The sequence below is a fragment of the Ambystoma mexicanum genome, chromosome 1q, assembly GCF_040938575.1.
Source record: "Ambystoma mexicanum isolate Mex_15411 chromosome 1q, UKY_AmexF1_1, whole genome shotgun sequence".
Classification (NCBI taxonomy): domain Eukaryota; kingdom Metazoa; phylum Chordata; class Amphibia; order Caudata; family Ambystomatidae; genus Ambystoma; species Ambystoma mexicanum.
In genome coordinates this window covers 1,145,368,639-1,145,394,090 of record NC_090922.1, presented here as the reverse complement: position 1 = coordinate 1,145,394,090, position 25,452 = coordinate 1,145,368,639, and positions in this window count along the sequence as shown.

Here is a 25,452-nt window from a genome sequence, read left to right as displayed (position 1 = left end):
ACCAGCATTCAACTAGAACACAGAGATACTATGACACCATTCGGTATAACTGTTCTCATATCAACATCTGCCTCATACTCTCCATCACTCTAACTAAACACTGCTGGTTACACACCCCCCAGCCAGGCGTTCTCCTCAGGCCTAACACAGCCACAATGGGACTGGATAAATCCTGCCAGAACGAACACATACTCTTGATCTCACAACCACCACACCTACCGCTAAGGAGCAGCTTTTACATGAATACCACACCAGCTGCACACATATCCGTGCTCACACGCACCTTTGACTCTCCCTACTCTCTCTACTGACCTGAAATTTGGTTCCCAAGGGCGTTCAACCTACCAGCGACTTCAGACCATACCAATGGTGTATAAGGCGCTATATAAATGCAAAGTAACATAACATAACATAACTTGTGGGGGCATTCTGAGTTGATGCTGGGATTGAGTTGCAGAGGGTGTGTGTGTGACAAGAGAAGGATTGTTTGCAGGATAATCACGATCAATAACATCCGGCATCACATCAATGACTACAATTCCTCTCACCACTCTCCCTATATGCCCCTACAGACAATTCAAACCTGGACTGACTGCTCTATTCTCTCGCCTTAGGATCTCTTATTCACACCGGAATCCTTAAAACTGTCTTCCCACACAGAGGACATCCTTACGGCAATCATCTTTCAAAAACATGCCAGCACTGCCCTTAGTGCTGAGCGTCAATACCTCCCACTACGTTCTAAGATGTCTTAAAAACAGGGCTTATATTCCCACTCATGAGAAAATACACAGTTGTCCTGGTAGAATCTCTGGACATACATCAACGTTTACTAGCCCTCCAAACACATTGCAGCATGTCCCTAGACCATTTTTGATCCTCTTCCCCTGTCGAAAGCAACACGGACCCCATTACACTACACTGGAAAGACCATGCAGTCATCCCATTCTCCTTATCACACTCCCTGGAAGCCAAAAAGGGTCAAGATAACTATTTCCTGCAGAGGCAATGGATAATAAGTTTCTCCAGTATCCCCCTCTGCAAAGGTCACCTCCACAAATGTCAGCTCACTGTTGGACACATTTTGCCACACCGTACACGATATGACAGATGCAATCACTCAGGAAAAAATGGCCCACACTAGAACTGAACATTCCACCGTCTACTTTATTCAGGAGCTCTCTATCAACAAACAATCACATAGAGATATTGAGCAATGCTGGCACAAGGCCTGTCGGAATTGAAACAATGTTATGCCTCCTATCGCAACAATTGTATGTGTATTGGCCTACGCCAAGTTGTCTAAACATCATATGCGAACAAACTCCACGGCAAGGTCTTGACCTTAGAGAAAGTAATGCAAGTCGCCATCTTGGATTAAGCTGCCATTTTAGGTTCTCTTGTTATATGGAAGTCACCCTGACCATCAAAATGGAGGCCGAATGACATTCTGAGTAAGATTCTGGCCGTTGTGACCTCCGTACACATGAATAATTAATATGCCTGCAGGCCACTTGTCGGGATCGCGAACTGAGACCTTGTCCTACTGTTGACCTATGTGTAAATGTACAACTATATCAGCGAAACTAATCGAAATGCATATATTATAGGATTGACCTGGCAAGGAACCCATAGGCCCGACTCCTATAAAGGTTAACCCGCGAGAGGGTTGGCCAAGGGCTGGATAAAAAGTATAAAAGACCTAAGTATTCCAATGTACGGTCTCTCTCACTAACGCAGTTAACTCTCGTTGAAGTTCGTTATGTTACTCTGAGAACCGAATAGCTATCCGTTTGTCAATTGACCTTGGTAACTGTTGTAGCTTTTAAATAAAGCACTTGTATGTTCTTTGTAACCTGTGTTGGTGTGTTTCTTTCTGGGCTTCCCGGCCTCATATTATTTTTATGTTTTCACAGGCCCACAAGCCAAAGCACCTTATGTTCCATGATATCGAAAGTCAAGGATACTTATTAAAATACCACTATTATGGCAGCTCCTAAAGGTGCAATACTCTTTTACCAACAGTAAAACACTGTCTGCACCCCAATCCAAAACGAGAGGTATCAGAATCGCAAAGGAGATGGGTGAGGCAATCAATACATTTTTGTATCTTTTTTATCATTATTTTATTATTTAAAGCATGGACCTAGCTTGAGAGCAGTCAAGTGCTGTACAAGGTTTGGGTAGGCAGCGTTTGGGCTGGCATCGTTCAACAGTAGTGCAGTACTGTGAGCTGCATTCTGTGCATCCATTGGGATTAGTCAATGGTCAGGTGCTGTTGAAAAAGCCACGTTTTGAGAGATTTGTGAAATTGGAGGATTGAGGGGGCATTCCAAGTTGATTCTGGGATCGAGCTCCAGAGAGTTTGTGCGTGAAAAGAGAAGGATTGTTAGCATGATCATCAAGATCAATACCATTGCTCTTCATATCAAGGACTCCAATTCCTCTTACCACCCTTCCTATATGCCCCTGCAGGTCGTTGAACCCTGAACTGACTATTCTATCCACTCACCTTCATACCTGAGGACCTCTTCTTCACACTTGCATCCTTAAAACTGTCCCCTTACACAGAGGGCATCCTCCCGGCCATCATCCTTGTAAAACATACTAGTCCTGCTCTTAGGGAGGGTACATTCCCAGATTTCCTAAAAACAGGGCTTATATGCCCACTCATTAGAAAAAAAACAGAGTTGTCCGGGAAGACCGAGCAAATTACTAGCCCATCACAAGCTTCCCATGTATCAGTCATTGAGGAGGTATTTGCTAACCAATAATTTTAAAAAAGTTGATCAACCACTAAAACAGTAACTATCCAGTGGGTTGACGATGCCCCTCAGATTATCAATGACTTGTGCCTACGGGTCCTCATGGATTATTGGCTGTGTTCAATACATTTGACCATCATACAGTAAGCACCCCCCCCACCCCCACATAGGAAGAAATGGTTCCATCCTACCACTCTGGGTGACATCAAGGTTTCCAGATGGGCTCCCATAGGTCCAAACACAGCCCGTCACTTGTGGAGTCCCACAGTATACTATTGTCTCTCTGGCCATCATTAACCTCTCTATGGATCCACTGGACTCACTCCTAAATGACCACAACATTATGATAGATCAGTACACACATTTTACACAGTTGTATTTAAAAGTCAAGTGCCTACAATATATATCTCACTGTTGCTCATGCCTTGCAACCTTCTAAATGTGGATGACAAGTACATATTTAAAGCTTAACTTAACCCCAGAGAGACCAAATTCATACTCCTGGGTGACCTGTTTGAGTAGGAACCCACTCAAAAGTGGATGGGCAAAATACACTTGGATGGGTTCAACCCTTACCTCACCCACTCAGCAAATTCCCTAGGCTATATTGTGGAGCAAAATCCTTCCTTGCAACAAGAGATCACCTACAAGGCTCAAACAGCTTGGTATTAGTTCTGTTTACAGTGCCAGATAAAGCCCTTCATCCTATCCCAGAAACTCTGAATGATAGTGCAGAACAAAGTAGTTGCATATATAGGTGGTGGCAGTGTCCACCTCACAAGGCTCCCAGTTGCTCATATGGCTCCTTAGAATGACACACCATGCCAGGGTTCACCTCATGACTATCTCTAGGAAATTTGACCACATCATCCCTACTGTGCGGAAAATACACTGGCTTCCCAGGCCGATTAAGGTCTGGTTCAAAACCGTCTCACATAAAAAGCCACTGCCAGTACACCAGCGTACCTGATGGCCAAATTAAAAATATTGGGTGGCACACAGTCATTTTACAGTAATATCATCACCATACTTGAAACTAGACGAGCTCATAGGGAGAACACTAGGAAAGAATCCCTCTCATTCTGTGCTCTGGTCCTCTGGTATTTCATTCAAGTGGTAATCCATAATGGTGCAAGTGTCCTTAAATTTAGGAAATAACTGAAGACCTGGTGTCAGTTAGGGAGCATTCTCAGAAATGTGCTAATTTCCCTTACCTTTTGAGACCCCAGCAACTTTGATGGATTTCTGGGACTTTAATTTGTTCCTGGAAAGAGTGTGAGCCTTTTTTCCCATTCATTCATGTATTTTGATCTGTGTTTTACTTTTGTGTTCTTTGGATGTGGAGTTATAGACAACTCCATAGGCATCATCTTTTTCTTGTGTGTCACACATCACCCTCAGTGCAGTGGCACAGGGATGTCTCTCAGACTTCCACAGGTTTAAATACCTTCTCTGGGACTAACTCCTGTCTCCCAGTGCATGTAAAGTTAAATTGACTTTGCTAGTCTTTTTAAATTGCTAGACTCAGCACACACTGCCTTACAGCAGAGTGCTGGATGGAATACCTAGTATTCCCTTTGCCTAGAAAACTCATGTAGCCCTCAAAAGCTACCCTTTCCTCTCAGAATGGCTGGTCACAGAGTTATTACTATGACTTTCCTGACCGCGATCCAATTAAACGCTCCGGTAGCTAAAATCCACCGGAACCATGTTTTTCAAGATGGCGTCTGAGCCCCCTCTGTAAAAACAAGTTCCGATCAACTTTTTTGCCATTTCTTTTTGGAAAGATCCTTCTAGTGTTTGTCTCTGTGTGCCAAACTAGGTTTGGTCCCTTTGTTCATTTGCCTTTGGTGGGCTTCATTGCTGAAGCCCCCCTCTGGCGCCTGAGTGTCTGGGGTGGACAGCATCTGAGGGAGGTGCCCGAAACTCCCTGTGCTTAGTCTCCTAGGAGAACTGAATGCACGCGGGTGTGATTGGCTGGATTACTGTCCGGCAAGGACAGCCACCCTGCTGGGTGAGTGGCAGCTAGGCTGGAATGAATGGGAGCAAACTGTTTAAAAGCAGGTCTCTGGGACTTGGAAGGCAGAGTTGATCACTGGATAGAAAGAACCGAAGATGAGCTGAAGGAAGACGACTACTGCAACTCCTGGACCATTGGTTTGCCTGGTGAAGCCCTGCTGCAGGTCTGAATTGCCTGAAACTCCCTCGACAGAGAAGCCCCTTCAAGGATAACTTCTTCCCTTGAGCTGGTGGGAACAATGAACTCGCAAGCCACTTGAATACCATCTCTAGACTGGTCGAATTTTCTTCAGAGTGCTGTTGAAAACTGGATAGCCTGTGAGAAAGATACCAATTTGCAGACTTTAAGGCACTCACACCTTAAACCGACTTTTTGCCAAGCTTCTGGCGTGCAGTGCAGGAACCTCCGTATGTCCTCCCTCTTGTCCCCACGACTGAGGCCCAGGAACAGCGAGATCTGCAGGAACTGCCTGGAACAACTGCTTCAGCTACAGCTTTTCTTCATTCAAAAGGTACTGTGCAAATGAGGTTGAGAAATCCTCTCTGCCACAGTGAAAGTTTATGAAACTTACCCAAATTTGGAGTCTTGTTTGCTCCTAATCCGACATATAACTCTTTTTAATTCAAACTGCTTCTGAGAACATTGGCAATGACTTAACCGTTTAATACCAGAACTGTGCTATCCTATCCAAGACACTGATCCATTGACTTTGGCCCAGACCTATTGAATTGAACTGCCTATTGTAGTGAACAGAAACTATTTGCCCTGCCTAAGAAAGTAATTGTGTTTGATTCTTATAACCTTTTTCTTTCTAACCCCTTTGAAAGTTACTGAAGTGCCATTTTGCTCCCACTTCAGGGGAGCCTAACTTGTTCAGAAACGTATTGGTTTCGTACTGTAGTGTATTATAGTGTGATACATTATACATTATAGTGTGCCATTGAGCTGCTTATTGCTAGTGGAATGTTACTAATAACTGTGTAAATAAATGAATATTGTTTTACCAGGAAAACCTTGAGTAAGTGTTTGTTTGAACCACTGTGATTGTGAGTCATTTGTGTAACACCTTGTACTGCTCACATCCCTCTTGAAATAAGCCTGGCTGCTCAGCCCTGCTACCACAAAACTTTGTAGTACAGACTTATATCAAAGGTGAGATTGTGCTTACACCTGTAGTCTTAACTCTATGTAGTGTTCCCAAAGGGTACTGCATGTAATTCTGCCTAACACCTGGCTCTTCCACCAATACATTGGTGTAACCCAGATTCCAGCTATCTTGTTCACATTGCATCCATATAGTAATGTTTACTAACTTCTGCTACCTGCCCCATGACCTGTATAGCACTGTGGTGCTTCTGGGCCAGGGTTGCTCTCAAATAAAATATAATACAAATATGATATTACAAATATAGAGGACTCCTAGAACCTATGTCCCCACATCCTCAACTCTCCACCTTACCTGAGACTGGGTGATCTGCCCCCCACTGTTTCCTCCCCTGGTTTCTTGGAGATCTGTGTTCCCCACTCTCTTTTTCTCTGCTTCTTTCACCATGTTCTTCCCTCTATGATTATACAGGGCTCTGTTGCTTCTGAAGCTAGGTAGTTAGTCAATTAATACAATAACAATAACAATAATAATAATTTGTAGGGGATTTAAATAATTTTACCTGCAATTTCTAAATAATTGTTTTAGTTTACTTTTCAGTTGCTTTCAGTTGTTTCTCAGGTAACTGTCTACTAGAGCCATGGACATGTGGCAGAGTTTATTTTGAACCCTTTCATTTAATGGGTTTTCAGGGTTGATATGTACAGCCTCACCTTTCCACTGGTTCACCAATCGTGACAGCTCCATGATTGTGAGTATAGGTTATATTTTTCTACTGCACCATAAAGTTTGTGAACACATTGCTGATTGGTTATTAGCTGCTTAAACCGTTAGACATGACTAGGAGAAGAGTAAGATGCTAGGACTCTATTCAATTACTAGTGGTTTCTGTGACAAATCGAGGGGGTTCCTCCCTTCTAACCAAGGGGTAGCCCCCGTTGTGAGGCTACATAGGTGAGCCCACTCTGCAATAACCTCCCTAGGTGTAGAGGCAAGTGGAACCTCTTTGGGAGAGACTCTGCCGTTTGGGGACAAGGACTCCCATTCCGACAAGGAACTCCCTAGAACAATACCTCCTTAAATGTGTCTTTACTTGAAGAAAATATCAATGTGTGTTATTGACAACCAGAAACAGTAACTTTTCCTTTAAATAGAGAATTCCCATTTACTGAGACGAAGAGGATCCGTGGAGGAGAAAAGAAGCAGAATGAGACAGGGAGAAAGGATTATGACCCTATCACAGGAAGGTTCCATGGTAGAGTATAAAAGCGGAGGGGCTTGGGGCAGAGAAGGAGAAACCTGCGAGATAGAAAAGTGCTTGAATGCCAGCACTGAGCACATGCTGGCCACTTGGCATCCTGAAAGGATGCGGAAACAGGAGCCAGACTGAGATACGCAGTGTCTCTCTTCGACGCAAAGAGGAGAACAGAAGCAGGATATTCAGTGTTCCAGAAGTGAGGAAACAAAGAAGAATGAAAGCAGTGGTGTGTCCATGGGAGGCCTCTGGTGGACCTGTGGGCCATTGAACAATGCTGATACTACACAAGCTGCCAGGAATCAGCTGGTAACGGAGAGACCAAAGAACAGACTAGTCCAGAGGCACAAAGAAAGAGACGTGAAGGAAAGATACCAGGCTAATCTGGTGAAGAGAAGCCCAGAGGTGAACGGAAATCCCAGTGACATTTCCCATACCAGTCACCTGGCAGGGGGATGGAGAAGCCATATGGGAATGCTCCCACTCGTCCCAGTATAAAAAAGGAACTATAGTACTAAAAATAAGTTAAGTAAATGAGAAGTCATATGGGAATACTTATACTCATCCCAGTAAGACTAAGAGACTCTAACTTCAAGAACTAGTGACGCCAATAAGAATCAATAGTGTAGTAATCATACTTGCTCCAGTAACTAAGAAGAGTATAAGAAAGTGATGTTGAGAATAGTGAATGAGAATGATTATAATAGCACCCATACTCGTCTCAGTGATAGAGAGGAAGACATCATAAGAATACCCAGAAGAGGGAATCTCCACGTGCAACTCATTCAAGAGAAATTAAGTCTAGAAGAAAGATTGAAAACCAGGGAAAGCATCAACGGAAAGATCTGTGAACCCCTAACAACCTTAACAGGGAAAAAGAGGAAAACACCTATTAATAGAATAGGTCACATAGAACAGGTCATATAGAATAGGTCACATAGACAGGTCACATAGAATAGGTCACATAGAACAGGTCACATAGAATAGGTCACAAGGAGAACACGCAAGAAGCCAAGAGTGGTAGGACAAGAGAAAAGAAAAGAAAGCCCTAAAAGTTCTGTATGGGTTGATAAAGGCAGTCACCATAGAATATTGGAAAATATCATATTGAACTGAAGTGTACAAGAACTAAACAAACCAGGAGAAGGGAGTCATTCTCCTGGCCTTAGCTAATAAGATAGTGGATGGTCAGATAAGGTTAATTATGAACAGTGGACTGATTACTTTGGACTTTCACTGATGACTGACAAGAACAGTAGTTCATTTTTTTAGGTAGGGACACCTCGTAGCATACAGAGAGATAGACTGTTATTTTTCAATTGCAATGTGCGCTTAAGCGCTTTGAAACACATTGTGTATAGGCGCTATATAAATAAACTATCATATCATAATGAACAAATCAGTGAAATGAGTGATCATCGTCCACGTCATTCTTCTGACAAGCCACATATCTCTTTTACTAAGCACAGAGATCAAACTCCTCTAGAGCCTTGCATCAAGTCCAGCACTATTTTCTGTCACAAAACCTACCACTGCCCCAGGTGGGTATTTAGACTACCTTTGAGGTGGAGGTTTTTGGCTTTGGCATGCAGGATATTGTACAAATCATGACTGTCATCAGTGTGTCCTGCGCTGCAATCCAGAACCATTATGCCTACCGTTTGGAACTGGTGTAAAGCCCACAACTCTATCTAGTCTTACATTGTTTGTTCGGCTGTGCTATCACAAACCACGGCCTGTGCTAGTGTTCCAACATCCTTCTTCTACCAAGCGAGATGGCTGGAAGCTACACGGCCACTTATGCTGTTCCTGATCAACCCAAAGCAAATTCCATGCTGAACTGTCATTTAATGGTACTCATAGCATAGAGCACGGAAGGATGAAAAATTGTCTGCTACCTGCAGGTGGATCAAACATCTAAGCTGCAACGTTTCCCACGTAACTATTAACTCCGACATGTGGCCTATGGGCACAGTTCCCCCAAAACAAGCAAACGTAAGAAGGAGTTAAAGAAAAGCTTAAGAAAATATAGAATCCTAGCGTAACAATCTTCTTTGGATTGATGTCTGCAAGTGTCTTCTAGACAGCAGTTTAAGATCATTGCATACAATATTTCACTGAAATTAATCTATCATATGTCTCAAGTTTAGGGCAATATTTTAATGATGAGTCTATCTTCTGGAAATGAGTCAACTGTGTAAATGTTTTTTTATAAAGTAGAGGGTGATTAAGATGTTGATTCATTGAAGAATTAATAAAATGTGTGCTTCCCAAAAGTAGTTTCACGCCTTGTTTCAACAAGTACTATACCGTGTGCAAGAGTCATTCAGGGAGGCATTACGCAGACTACTGTCTGGCTATAGACAGGTGGCTGATTGCAAGTGCAACAGATCTGACATATGAAATGAGCAAGGCACCCCTTCACAGTGACCGTCTCAGACTACCACATTACTGCTGCTACGGAGAAATGAGTCAATAGAATCAGCATAGTAGTGAGGTGGAACATTCAGGGCCCCTTTCTTTCTGCAGGACTGATTATATCATCTGTCTTCATTTAGGACCTGCCAACATTTATGGTTTCATTGCATCCTATCAAAAAATATCAACTGTATGTATCAAATGCAAAATAGTTTAAAGAGCAAATCTACGAGCAACGATTTATGAAATCACATTTTCCAGCACAGTATTCATTACACACCTCGAAAAGTTTCCAAATGAATAGTCAGTCATTGTTTAGTGGCAGTGTTCATTTCAAGTATGGAAAAATACACTTGGAATGAATGACTACGGTTCATTGTGGCGAGTTTCAGCTGGAACAATCTCTGTAATTGCAAAAAAATGCAATGTGCATAGGCTTCATAGCTGAGCCTAGTATAGAGTAAGAACAACGATGGACCTTGCAAACGTGCAACTCTGCATAAGGTCATTTGTGATGTCAAAAAGAGACAATAAAGACCTCATTATGGATTTGGCAGTATGGATACATTTGGAATACTTGTTTAGTTTTAGTTCTCCAAATACGAGTTTCTTAACTGTAACTCTTCAACACCACCTGCTTTGGTGTGGAGGAAATGTCCTCCACACAATAGATGTGCCACATGCTGTAAAACCAGGGAAGTTTTAACACAAGAGGTACCCTCCCTACCCCACAGGCAAAGCCACTTTCATCACTGACACCCACCTTCTCGGTCATCCGACCCATGAAGCGCATGTCAGTTGAGGCTTTTGCTGCCACCTGCTCCCCCCCCTCCCCCTTCGGCTGACTCAGCCCTCTCCACGCTCCACTCTGCTATATCCGATACTCTTGATATCCTTGCCCCTGTCATGAGAATCCACCTGAAGCCCAAAGCCAAATGTAACTCCTGGTATGACTCGGATCTCGTCACCCTAAAACGCAAGTGCAGGGTGGCAGAGAGGAAATGGGGTGCTTCATGTTCATCCTCTGACAAACTGGCCTGCCACCTGCTCCAAAGGCAATACCATCTCTCTGTTCTCACCAAGAAGAGAGCCCTTATCCAATCCTGCACCTCTGCGGCATCTAACAATTCGGCCGAACTCTTTAAAATCTGCAAGGAGCTTGCCAACCCTGCTGCAGTCTATACCTCTCCTGTCCCCTCCCAGGCCCTCACTGGCCTCTCACTTCAACTCTAAAACTCAGGACATCCAGTCCCCACTCTCCTCCTATCACCTCCCTCCCTCTCTTCCCGGCTCTTCCTCCAGCCCTTCTGCAGCCACCCCTCCTCCCTCCTTCTCTGCCTTTCCCCTTTTCTCTGCTGACGAGGTTTCCAGACAAGTCCGATCTATGAAAGTCTCGTCTAAACAGGTTCACCCCTGTTCCTACAAAACTATCAAAGACCACATTGACTCCCTGGCTGCTGTCCTGGCTGACTTTTGCAACCACTCCTTCGCCTCTGGAGTCTTCTCATCCCCCCTTAAGCACTCCCTTGTGCACCCTCTTCTTAAGAAACCCTCTTCCGACCCCTCCTGCCCGACTAACTATCACCCAATCTCCATCACTCCCTTCCTGGGCCAGCTCCTGGAGAAACTGGCCATCTCCCAGCTTAATCTCCATGCTGAATCTGTTTGTAGTCCTCATGACCATCAATCTGGCTTCAGAGCTGCCAGAAGCACGGAAACGGCTCTCCAGAACATCCGTGAGGACCTGCTCTCGAACCCTGACTCCAACACTCTGTGTGTTCTCATTCTGCTCAATCTCTCTTCTGCCTTTGACACTGTCAACCATGCCATCCTGCTCAACCGTTTCCGTGATAACCTGGGTATCACTGGTCAGGCTCTGGCATGGCTGACCTCTTTCCTTTCCAATCGTCCCTCCCAGGTCCAACTGGGGTCCTTCCTCTCTGACATCTTTTTCTCTACCTGTGGTGTCCCCCAGGGATCTAATCTCTCTCCCTGGATTTTCAACCAATATCTGGCACTCATTGACCACCGCATCGCCGCTCTCTGCCCCAACTTTCAGTGCTATGCGGACGATACCCAGCTCATTTTCAGGCTAGCCTCGGCCTCCTCCTCTCCTTCCCTCATCTCTGACTGTCTGTCTGCTATCCAGGAATGGTGTGCCACCAATGACCTCTGCCTTAATGCCAGTAAGACTGAGATTCTACTCATCGGCACACCCACTCCCTCCTTCCCTGCAGCTCTCTGGCCAGCCTCTCTTGGCCCTCTTCCTGCTCCTACCTGCAAGGCAAAAATCCTTGGGGTCATCTTCGACTCCACACTCTCCGTCTCTACTCATAGATCTGACGTCTCTAAGAAGTCACACTGCCAGCTGCACCTCCTCAGAGGTATTCTTCCCTTCTTCTCCTTCCCCCAGAAGCTCACTGTCTCCCGAGCCCTGGTTCTCTCGAAGCTGAACTACTGTAACAGCCTCTATCTTAATCTGCCTGCCTCCACTCTCCACCCTCTGCAACTCATCCAGAACAGGACTGCGAGACTTGTCCTTGGCCTCAAGCCCAGGGACCGTATCTCTCCAGGACTGAAATCTCTACACTGGCTCCCAGTGGCTGTGAGGATTAAGTTCAAAACCCTCTGCATTGTCCACAAGACCTTCTGGGGCCTGCGGCCTAAATACCCTTCAACTCTCTCTTCCTAAATATCTTCCTTCCCAAGCCCTTCGCTCATCTGTCTCCAACTCCTTCAGGATCAGCCGCTTCTCGAAGCAACGAGCTGGGGGTAGATCTCTCTCCACGGCAGGGGCCTCACTCTGGAACAGCCTTCCTGCCTACCTGAAACTTGAGGAGAACCATCTCCGGTTCCGGAAGCACCTCAAAACCTTCCTCTTTGCTTCTGCTTTCTCTCTCCCTCTCCCCTGCTAAATTCTTCACTGTAACTGCACTGAATCTGCAACTGGACCACTCTCTCCAACTTCGGTCCTTGGCCCAGCCACTCTCCACTTGCACTGCCTCCCTGGCAACCCATGCACTGCGGGACTGTCTCTGTATCCCTACAGGCCCCCCTCCCCAGCACTTGTCTGCACTTACCTTGCACTTGCCACCAGCTGGCCCTATTATTTATTTTTTACTCTACTTACCCTGTACTGCACTTCCCCCCTCCCCTTCCCCTTGCACTTTTCCCTCCCCCCTACCCCTGCACTTGCGCGATCTAAATGACACCTGGCCTAGTAGGATTGTTGTCTGTCTTCCCCTTGTTCCCCCTCCTGCCTTGTCGCGCCTTGAAACACTTGTGTATAGGCATGTTACAAATGCCATATCATATCATATCATATCATATCACAGGAAATATTGCCTTTCCTTAACAGTGTTCAATGGAACTCCAAAATGGAGAATACCTGAAGAGTCTAAATGACTTTGAATAATGTAACCCTTCCTTGTACTGCATTCTTACACATGTGGCAAGTGTAAATGACTCTGGTGGCAGTCCCACTGAACAAGTATTGAGGCCCTAAGTGTTAAAACAATATATGTTGTTACAGGTCTGGTGATAATTCTGCTGGAATTATTGCCAAATGTATTTACTGTAACCAGTACTGACAGAATTTTCATTAGATTATGAGACAAGTGTCATTAATCCCCACTTTTGGATTTCATGGGACTCCATGAGGCTTTTAGAGGGATAACCACAGGGGAACTCCTGCCACAATGATTCTGACAGGTTTTGGTTGTAAATTCTAGGATATACTTCCTGCAATATGCTGGTGTTATCCCCTCCACTTTCCCTGAAACCCCTCATTCGGCAGAGAAGAAACATGGTCGTAAAAATGCAGTAACGGAAATACCACAATTTTTACACACACTGCCAAATTCGTAATGTTGCCCAATATATGTCCAACCATCTTTACTATGACAGTTCCAACACTCTATGCATGCATTACATGACCAATTATTTTGATTGTATAAGACACGTTATATAATCAATGTATCTTGATTCAGATTTATGTTTACAATGTAAATAAATATGTGTTTTTTCATACACTACTCCTACTGTATTTTTGGCACTATTTGAAACTGTTTGAATGCTATTTGGTTGTATACATATATTCAAGGAAAAAACTTCAGTTGCAGGGACGTTAAGGTGAGAACTTAACGCAACAAATACCCTGAAATTTAGCTAAAGCAACCTTAACTTTGCACCCCCTGTTGCGCAGCCTATGACCACAATGATGACATTTCAGATCACATCACTGATGACATCCCTAATTACATTACAACAGTAATCGAAAAACAATGTTACACAATAATTACATAATTCTAAAAATTGTTTCATTTCTTTCATGGCTTTGGTGTAGGTGTTTTATATATTGTCTCAACTCTCTCAGGTGTTAATGTTCTCCCATCTGCGGACACAATCTGTCCCAAGTAAACAACTTCTTACTGCAATTTTTCTTTGTCCACTTTGTATCCGTTGTCAGCTGGTAAGGTCAATAGTGCCATTGAGTTATTTCTGCACTCATCTTCTGCTGTGCTAATGGTGAATCTTTGGTGCTACACACCAAAAAGTCATCCACGTATTGCATCACTGTACTTGCAACCTGTCATTTGCTCAAATTCATTTGTATTACCCTGTTGAATATACTAGGTCTCTCGAAGTACCCTTGGGGGATTCTTGTGTGTTCAAATCTGGTCCTGCTATACATAAACGCAGTGAGATACCTAGAGTCAGGACGCAGGGCAATAGAGAATAGAGAAAGCATTCTTCAGATCTAATACAGTAAAGTAGCATGCCTCTGCTGGTACGCTGCAGAAAATTGTTGCAGGTTTTGAAACTAGTGGGCACTCTGATTCAATAATGTTAGTAAGCAGGCGTAAATCCTGTATGAAATACCACCCCACATTTTTGATTTTTGTTTGTATAGATCGTCATATTACAGGGTGAAGTATATTCCTGTATTATACCTTGCTGCCATAGGACATGCAGTATCTCATATATGCCCTTGTCTGCTTCTCGGGAAAGGGGGTATTGCCTTACTCATGTTAGCAGTGCTCCTTCCTTTAGTTTATTGTTTAATGCCCCTATACCTTTCAGTATGGCATGTCATGGGGTCCTTTAGTCCATAGTACCTTTGGAATTTTTTCCAAATCCTCCTGCAAGTATTTTGTTTCTTTTCCCACCAATTGTGTCATTTGTGGCACTGCTCTTTCTTGTATCTGTACTGGACATGGTATGCTCAATTCAAACACTACCTCTCTCTCCTCTTCTTCTTTTGTACTGAACAGCTCTGTGTTTGTTACTCCTGTCAGTGTCAGTGTGGGATCGATGCATAATTTTGATCACTACTCCAAGTTATTGGCATCTGTAGCAAATAGTATACTCATGTCTTTGCTCACAACTACTTCCTTTAGTTATAGCAGTGTGTGTGCGTGTGTTCCTGGAGTGATGGTGGAGGAGCACCTTGTCTGAACAGGAATTAATTGGACAATCAAAACACCTTCCCCTCTATTCCTGGGCCATCCTAGCTGCACCTGCACCCCATACAAAAACATCTCTATGTGTGGGCATCCTTCTCAATGTGCTGTGTGCATAGTGTGCTTGTATCAATACTGCCACGCTGGCTGGGTACATCCCAGGTGTGCTACACACCATCCCTTTCTCTGAAAAAAGAAATGTGGTGTTCAACCTGCTTAACAAATCTCTTCCTAGTATGTTGATAGGTGTGTCCTTTGAATACAATAGTGGTGCTACAATATGCTGTGTCCCTAATGTCAATGGTAAATCAATGTCAATGGTAAATCATTCATGAGACAATCCTCCAAAATTGTCCCCGAAAAGACTTGCATGTCCAATTTTTGGTTGGAAATTGGTGAGCTTTGGGCACTTCAATGGTAGCGTGTCATGCAGTGGATGGGATGCAGAATAACTCTTACACCAAATAATGAAACCACTCAGGAAGATGGAAAAGTCCCTTTGACTGTTTTAATATCAATTGCCTAAAAAAGGGAGTTACAACAGACATCAACGGATTTTGCACAGTATTCTCTCAAAGCATTTCATAAAAAAACATAATTTCATAATGAAAATTCCTCATACGTGACCTCATACTATGTGGCAAAATAAGAAAAACCTATGGGTGTTGTGGTTGGCTTAAGGGGAACATCTAAGTATACTTTCTTTAAGGTTTCGGGTTGTGATTGGGTCTATACAGTGAGGTAGACCACTCATGCCATGCCTAACGCAAGTCATCTTCGACAGTTCTTAGATACACGGAACATCATTGGCTCTCAATCTATAAGGCCCTTTGTTGTATGGCCCTCTACAATTGATTGGCATGTTCATGCCCTTCTGGAACATTCGGCTCACTAGCAGCACATAATGCTTTACCCCAGGCAGCAGGAGGTGGACATATTGTTACCTCCCCACCAAATTAGCCCATCATCTCTCATCACCCATGCCTTCTGCCATGCAGCTTGTCTTTGAACTTGGCCTTGCAAAGTATCCTTGCTTCTGAGAATACATGGGAGTGTGAGCATGCGCTATCTCACCTCTTTTGTTTTGCTTTTGTCACCCCGAGTGGGACGGGTATGCCCAGACATGGGTCCCGTGCCTGCTAGGCCTAGAGACCCAAGCTACTCCTCACTGATGACGCCCAACAAGGTTGAAACATGTCTGGGGATGCTTGTGGTCTCGTGCAGAAGGGATGTGACCTAGCAGTTCGGGCTGGCCTACCCCTTTGGGGGTGGGACCAAGCCTGATTTGCATGTGGTCTTTCCCCTTTTGTAATGGCTTGGCAGGCGAAGAACGATGGTCTGGAGGGTTGCCCAGAGCAATGCCAGAGGTTGAGATTTATTCTAAACCTTCCAACCATCACCTCTTTTGTTTTGCTTTTGTCACCCCGAGTGGGACGGGTATGCCCAGACGTGGGTCCCGTGCCTGCTAGGCCTAGAGACCCAAGCTACTCCTCACTGATGACGCCCAACAAGGTTGAAACATGTCTGGGGATGCTTGTGGTCTCGTGCAGAAGGGATGTGACCTAGCAGTTCGGGCTGGACTACCCCTTTGGGGGTGGGACCAAGCCTGATTTGCATGTGGTCTTTCCCCTTTTGTAATGGCTTGGCAGGCGAAGAACGATGGTCTGGAGGGTTGCCCAGAGCAATGCCAGAGGTTGAGATTTATTCTAAACCTTCCAACCATCACCTCTTTTGTTTTGCTTTTGTCACCCCGAGTGGGACGGGTATGCCCAGATGTGGGTCCCGTGCCTGCTAGGCCTAGAGACCCAAGCTACTCCTCACTGATGACGCCCAACAAGGTTGAAAAATGTCTGCGGATGCTTGTGGTCTCGTGCAGAAGGGATGTGACCTAGCAGTTCGGGCTGGACTACCCCTTTGGGGGTGGGACCAACCCTGATTTGCATGTGGTCTTTCCCCTTTGGTAATGGCTTGGCAGGCGAAGAACGATGGTCTGGAGGGTTGCCCAGAGCAATGCCAGAGGTTGAGATTTATTCTAAACCTTCCAACCATCACCTCTTTTGTTTTGCTTTTGTCACCCCGAGTGGGACGGGTATGCCCAGACGTGGGTCCCGTGCCTGCTAGGCCTAGAGACCCAAGCTACTCCTCACTGATGACGCCCAACAAGGTTGAAACATGTCTGGGGATGCTTGTGGTCTCGTGCAGAAGGGATGTGACCTAGCAGTTCGGGCTGGACTACCCCTTTGAGGGTGGGACCAAGCCTGATTTGCATGTGGTCTTTCCCCTTTTGTAATGGCTTGGCAGGCGAAGAACGATGGTCTGGAGGGTTGCCCAGAGCAATGCCAGAGGTTGAGATTTATTCTAAACCTTCCAACCATCACCTCTTTTGTTTTGCTTAAATACTTAATTGACCAGATCTGGCCCATTATCAGACCTCAGCACTTCACACACACCCCATATTGGAAAGACTTCATGTATTAAAAACTTTTCTGTGCAAGTGGCATCAGGGTGTGTACATGTACCTGCTTCGATCCACCTAGAGAAGGCACAAACCACCTATATCAGATATCTGTAACCATTACCCACCTGCAGCATATCAACATAATCAATGTATAAACGCTGAAATGGACCATTTGGTCAAGGAATAACTCCTCTAATCATTCTCAGTGAATGCCCTGCAGTACAAATCTGACACACGATGCAATTCACTACATAGAATACAACGTGTTCTAACAAATTCGAAATGAACCAGTCTTCCACAATCGTTGCAGCAAGACTCTCCCTAGTTACATGCCTGGGGTATTGCAGTTGTTCACAAAATGCGTTTAGGCAATGCCCAGTAAGATTACATTATTTGCCATGGACCACACACTTTGGTTAAGTTGTGTGCACCACGCCCTTTACTTCTTAACTTCAAACCGAGGAAGGGGCCGTCCCCCCTCAGGCCATGTTGCTCTAAGTGGTCTTGTAACTTTGCCTCATTTATTAGACACCATGGACTGAGGGGGCTGGACTTTTCCTCACTTTGAAGCTAAGCAGGGTTAGTTCCGGTTACTGCATGGATGGGAAACCCACTGCAGTTGTAAACAAATCTACAGGGGAAAATAACTGCACCACTGTCCAGGATTTCAAACTCTCTTGCCACATCTTGGCCAAATGATTAAACCCTTCCCGTATTAACATGGTCATGTCTACTCCCTCTCTTATACTTGGAGTATCAAAACTCGATATATCTGGAGAACATGCAACCCTTTTGGCTTCTACATCCGCGGCTTTGTTCCTGCAAGAGATAAAATCTCTTCTCTTAGTATGAGCTGTGCATTTAGCTATCACTATGGCTGCTGGGAGCTATAGTGCCTTAATAATCCTGCCCAATAGAGATGCGTGCTGCACTGGAGTGCCATCCGCAATGAGGTAGCCCCTCCTTTTCCAACATGCTAGCCCTGCATGTACGGGTGATGTCACATAGGCGGAGTCACTGTACACTGTCACTTCCTGTCCTTCATGTTTCTCGAACGTGACAATAAGCACGATTAATTCTGCTGCTTGCGCTGAAACGTGAGATGGTAGCCTTATACTCACTAAAACCTCAAATTCCCCATTTAATCTATACCTTTTTACAGCTGTGCCAGAATGCCTTTCTCCACTTGGCTGATCAATTCTCAAAGAACCATCAATGAAAAGAATGTCCCCCGCTGGTAAAGCATTTTCTTTCACACACGATATATCAACATAAAACTCAACATAATTTGAGCAGTCATGCACATGCTCGCCCTCTGCCACTGGCTGAGCAACAAATGTGGCAGGATTCGCAATTTTACAGCTGACAATTTTGATAATTGGATTCAAAATCATGACTTCATAAGCAAAAGCTCTCTGCAATGTCAATGCACCTTAGGGTTTCTCTAAAATGGCAAACAAAGCATGTTCTACAAAAAGCATCGAGCAGCCCATTACAATGCTTGTAAACTTCTCAATTGTGAATGCGGCAGCTGCCAATGACTGTTTGCAAGGAAAGTACCCTTTCATAACTGGGTCTAAAATTCCACTGTAATATGCTAGAGGCTTGTACCCCAATGTTGTCCTCTCTGTTAGCACTGCTGTCATGACTGTCCCATTCTTGTGTGGGAATAAGAAAAACTCCTAAGCATACTTGGGGATTGCTAAAACAGGAGCTGTGCAAATTGCTTTCTTCAACTCCTCAAATCCTTCCTCCATTTCCTCAGTCCATTCTATTTTTTGCTTGTTAACATGTGGTCTCTTTAAAGCCTACAAGAGAGGTCTTGTGTACGAACTACAGTCAAATACCCAGGCTCTAACTTAATTACATAGCCTCAAAAATGGTTGCATCTGTTTTATCGTGTGCAGTTTTTGCTGTTTTCATAATCGCCAAAGTCTTTTCAGGTGCCACCTTCTTTCCCTCATGTGAGATCAACTGTCCTAAGTATAGCACCTCTTCTGGACAGTACTGTAGATTCTCTTTGTCTACCTTGTATCCCTTGTCTGCCAGAACAGTCATCAACTGAATTCATTCTTGTCTGCACTCATTTTCTGTTTTGCAATAAATTAAAATGTCATCAACATACTGTATCACCGTACTTTTCAAATAAATATTGCCCAAGTCCATCTGCAAGACTCTATTAAAGATCGATGGAGACTCACAGTACCCTGGAGGCAGCCTAGTATGTTTCAGATGGGTCTGGCAGAACATAAATGAAGTCAAATCTTGTGAATCCTTGTGCAAGGGGATTGAGAAAAAAACATTTTTCAAATCAATCATCATGAAATATCTAACTTCCATTGGGATACCGCATAGTATCTGCGCTGGTTTAGGAACTAAAGGAAACTCTGCATCTACAATCCGATTAATCAGTCTCATGTCCTCTATGACTCTCCATGAACCTCCCTTTGATTTTTTGATAGGATACACTGCAGTATTGCACGATGATTCTGATGGCACCAGAATACCTTTTTTCTTCAGTGCTGAAATGGTCTTAAATGTACCCTCAACTGCATCTCGAGACATGGGATACTGTCTTGCTTGAGGTAAAATTGCTCCTGGTTTCAGCTTTATTTTTACTTCCCCTATCCCCTTTAATAATCCTACGTCATAAGGGTATGGAGTCCACAGGGTGCTTGGCACTTTCTCCAAGTCTTCATCAAAAAATGCTGGACGCTGCCGCATTATCGCCATTTGCTGTGGGATTTCCCTTTTCTCTATTCTTATCCAGTATGTAATGCTCCTAAAGAACACTACTTCATCATTTGTTGGGTCCTCTCTAAACCTTGTTTACTTATCTGTAACTTAACTCTATTGCCTATTTGTTGTTAGCTTAAAACACAAGTATTAGGGGCATTGCAGCCTAATGCTTATAATGGTGTGGCTATCAATGAATCCACATCCCCTTTTAGTGGGTTAATCCTGCAGCTGTTAAGTTTGTGCCTTTTTAATGCACTGAGCTTTCATTTTTACCACACAGCCATGGTCAGTGTGCATGGCCAAATATATTTTAATACATGAATGGGTACTAGTCATGGCCATTATTAAATATTAAATACGCTGGTCAGACACTAGCCATGGACTTTAGCACAATACTGGCCAGTGACCACAGTCTATTGCTGTGCCACTATATATTCTAACATATAAATGGGCCACTAGAAATGGCCTTTGACCGTGAGCGGTTTGTACATCTTTTGGCCATTGTATATTTTAAAATAATAAAATGCAATAAGAGGTGAACTTTGGCCATGCCCACTGTGTATTATACAATACTAAACAGCCACTAGCCATCGTCTTCAACACAACACTAGCAAGTGGCCATGGCCTTTGGATGCGAAAACTGTATATTCTAACATATTAATGGGCACTAGCTATGGCCTTTAGCCATGGTCACTGACTACAGCTTGCAACGTTGCCCACTGTACATTTTAAAACAGTAACAGACTACTAGGAATGGTTTTTAACCATGCAGATTGGTATTTTTGAACACTAACCGATGACTAGCTTTGGCCTTTGGTGCTGACCAGTGATCCCAGACTTTGTCATGGCCAAGTCCACAGCCTAAATTGTTATTAAGGAAATCAAAGTGTTCATGAGTTATCATATACATTATGTTATGTCTAATTCCATTATTGATTTAAACATCTCTATTCAATGTAATTAGTGTTGTAACCGGTGATGACATCAGTGATGTGATTTGTAATCTCATCAGTGTTCTCATACACCATGTAATTGGTGATGTATCAGTGATGTGCTCTGTGATGTCATCATTGTGGTCATAGGCACACAACAGGGAGTGCAAAGTTAACGTGGCTTTAGCTGAATTTCAGGGGTTTTGTCGTGGTAAGTGCTCACTTTAACATCGCTGCAACTAAAGTTTTGTCTTTGATTTTCAAAAGTTTTGTTCCAATACATTGCTCACCTTAATTTCCCTTCAACTAAAGTTGTTTCCTTGAATTCCAAGGGTTTTGGCATTCCATAGATTTTTAGAATGCTTCCAGACCACTAGCATGGTCTTCGGCCATGGTCTCTCTATTTTAAAAAGCTACATACCACTAGCCATGGTATCTGGAATGCAGGATTTGAGAACTCACAATGCGTTTAGGCAATGCCCATTGAGATTACATTATTTGCCATGGACCAAACACTTTGGTTAAGCAGTGTGCACCATGCCCAGTACTTCTTAACTTCAAAATGAGGAAGGGGCTGGCCCCATCAGGCCATGTTGCTCGAAGCGGTCTTGTAACTTTACCTCATTTATTAGGCACCATGAACTGTGAGGGCTGGCCTTTTCCTCACTTTGAAGCTCAGCAGTATCGGTCCCGGAAAATAACTGCACCAGTGTCCAGGATTGCAAACTCTCTTGCAATATCGTGGGCAAATAGTCATGACGTTCTTGCCCATTCATCATTTCCCCTCCGCAGCCCCATGTTTGGCTTTCAACAATACTCTGCTTTATAAATCTAACTTGAAAAATACACATATCATAGTGCCACTCAAATATGTAAATCTTTATAGAACTATGTTATGCAAAAGGTGTACAATGGTGGCATTATTTCCCCCATCTTGACTGTGAGACTACAACTTCCAGAATGCAATTCAGAAAAAGGCAAAAAATGGTCTCTGAGTGCAAAACCTTCAAGGTATGATAGTAGCATCTTTTAAAAAACAATAATGTGGATGCCATGTGTTATGAGATATTTAAATCTAAGAAAACACACAGCATTCAGGACTGTTGACTCTCTCCCATCCATGCATTAACCGGGACCAGCCCTGCTTAATTTCAAACCGAGGAAGGATCCAGCCCCCTTAGACCATGTCTCTCTAAGTGGTCTTTTTAGGTGGGCTAATATTTTAGGCAACATAGCCTTAGGGGGCAGACCCCTTCCTCCCTTTGAAGTTAAGCAGGGTTTATCTCAGTTGCTGCCAGGATGGGAAACCCACTGTTGCTGTAAACATATCTATTTTATTTTTATTATTTACTGGGAGACTGCAAATACCAGAATGCGATTCAGCAAAAGGCAACAAATGTTCTCCGAGTGCAAAACGTTCAAGGACTGCCAGTAGCACAGTTTAAAAAAATAATAATTCAGATGTCTATTCCTTTGCCCATCGATGCAGTTACTGGGACCGACCCTGCTTATCTTCAAAGTGGGACTGACCCTGCTTAGCTTCAAAGCAAGAAAAGGGCCGGCCCATTTCTCTAAGTGGTCTTGTAATTTTGGCTCATTTATCCGGCATCATGGCTTGAGGAGGCTGGACCCTTCCTCCTTCTCAAACTAAGCAGGATCTGTCCTGGTTACTGCTTGGATGGGAGAGCATGGCCAGTGTTTTTCACCCCTGACGTCACTATAGCTGTACACATATCTTTTTTGTAAAACTGCGGGTACTGAACTACACATACCCTGGGCTATCTGTAGTCCTTCATAGCTTTGAGTATCGGAACGATTGATGGAAAACAATACTTTCCTGCCCCCTAACCCTCACCAAGAGCACCCCCGCATCTGTGCCAGCTCCCCCAGCCTCCTGATGGCCTCCTCTCCTCCTCTGCTCTCTCCCTTCCCCCCACAACACACTCTGTTTCTGTGGTGCAGTTTGCTTTGAGACGTCGGCTTTTTGAGGCTACAGAAAGGTTTGTGTTGCAAACTTAGTCCCTGGACCTCCTCCAAGTCTCATATTTCACTTGGTGCGCTCTAGCCACTGATAGCCTGATGGCATTTTCATGTTTTTTGACCTGCAAAAAGCTTTTTTCCTGTGTTTCATTTTCCCATATCGTCCGCTATAACCGCCAATATCTCTTGCTCCAAGTGAAAAACAAGATGGTAGTCATTTCATTTCTAAAAAAAACCCGGTTTCTAGTAAATCGCTGAGACATAGTTATGTATTTTTGAGAAGGGGGCTCCCCCTTTTTAATCACATATTTACATAACTACTGCACGGAATAACCCCAAACCACACATGGAATGAGTTAAAAGCTTTGTGCCCAAGTTGTTTTGGACCTGGTCCAAATCTGTTCACTGGTTTGGGCTATGCACTTTGGAAATTATTGACCTTGTTTGTCTTTGGGAAAATGAATGGAAAGTAGGTCCGTGCTTTTGGAGAAAAACATGTCTTCTTAATTATTTTTTATTTTTTTTTAACAAATTGTTACAGCTTTCTGGGGGGTCCCACGAGTCCTTAATCACTTTCAAAATTTCAGTTAAATCTGTTACTCGAATCAAATGTTAACAATATTATTTTGAGGGGTTCCTATGGGAGTATGACTCACCTTAACTATAGGGCGGAGATTGCCACCCTATAATGTATGCTCCAATTAATCTGTCTCATTTTGTCAAAAGGAATATGTACGATCTAATTTAGTGGGAGGGAGTCAACAAACCCTGTGACGTCCCTCCACAAATCTTGGCGATCCCCAGACAAACATTATTTGTATCCTGACACTCTGCTTAGGTCTATGAGGATTTGATGATTTTTGGTGCTGTCAAGCACCATGAAAATTAGCTTTCCCGACTACCACTTTTTGCTCACCCTTTTCCGTTTTTAATCCTCCTTATTAGTTTTCTTATTTTTCTCTATTTGTTCCTTTTTTTTTTTACTTAGCTGTACTGTTACCATTTCTATTGATGGTCGGCATTTTAAACATTTAGTAAATAGTTGGAAATGGGATTGCTATTTTATTGTCTTAAAAATCACTGTGCATGCAAAGGGCATCCATGAAGGGAGCTCTCAAAAAATCAATTCTTAGATGTAGAACAATAAGAAGAGGTTTGCCTCAGAGAGAAGAATAGTTCATTGTTAACTAGACCCAGTTGTTGTGATTATTGCCTCCAATAAGGATCTATAGGAAACTCCTGGGATGCAGTCGAGTGCCCTGTAAGTACCACCATAAGCAAGTGACAAAGGCTATTGTCCAACATAGGGAGGGATTATTCACAGGAACTCATCTTCCAAAGTAATGGAAAGTAATGGACAGGTTATCTCTATAAATCATCCTTTCAGGGCACGTCTTAGTAATATGTGCTATGACCAACTGTGCGGTAGCTGGGAGCCTGCAATGCATTAGTGTTGGGAGCAAGCTCCTGACACTAATGTATCAAGGGGCCTGGACAGCTCCTATTTGTACCACTGTCCAGTCACTCCTGAAATGTTCAGGTCACCTTTCAGAATAAGGTGACCTCAGCATTTCTGAGAGTAACTCAAATGAAATAAGTGCATTCAGTGTGCTTTTTTCTTTTGTGCTACTTTTTGAGAATCTGACCCAGTGACTTTAGTTTAGTGTGAAAAGGGTAGATTATATTCAGTGGGAGTCATTGAATATGACATCCTTCTGTTATGATACACAATACTTGTTGCAGAGGAAAAGGCTTGGAATTATACACATTGTTATTATTAAGTAGGTACGCCATCCTTTTGTAAGTAGACAAAATACCAGTAGTGAGTAGAAACAGTATCGTAGCTCTTTGGAGGCTAGAGGAAATCCTATTAAGTGCATGTATTTCAATGTTCAACACACATGCTATAATCATTTTACACTGTAGAAGTGAGCATTTTGAACATCAACATGTCTGGAACATATAGAGCAAGGGAGAGGAAGGCATGCCGCCAGAAGCCTTTTTAAATCAGCCACAGCAGGTGTTCTGTGCGCCAGGGATACCAGAAGTAAACTGAAGTCATCAATTGTACATTCAGCAGCAGCACCTTCAACCAAAGACCACCCTTGTGTGCAGGATAAAATAGGTATGTATTGTAACTGGAGGAAGAGAAGGAGAAGAAGATGCAGCCCATTGTCTCTGGGACAGACAAGGCAGAAGATATGCAGATTTTAACTAATGATGACCCAGGTTAAACAAAACACAGTGCAGAGGTACAGGACTAGGGATATTCCTGATCTCCCCATTCACCCCTCACATCACCCATATCTACTTATTGG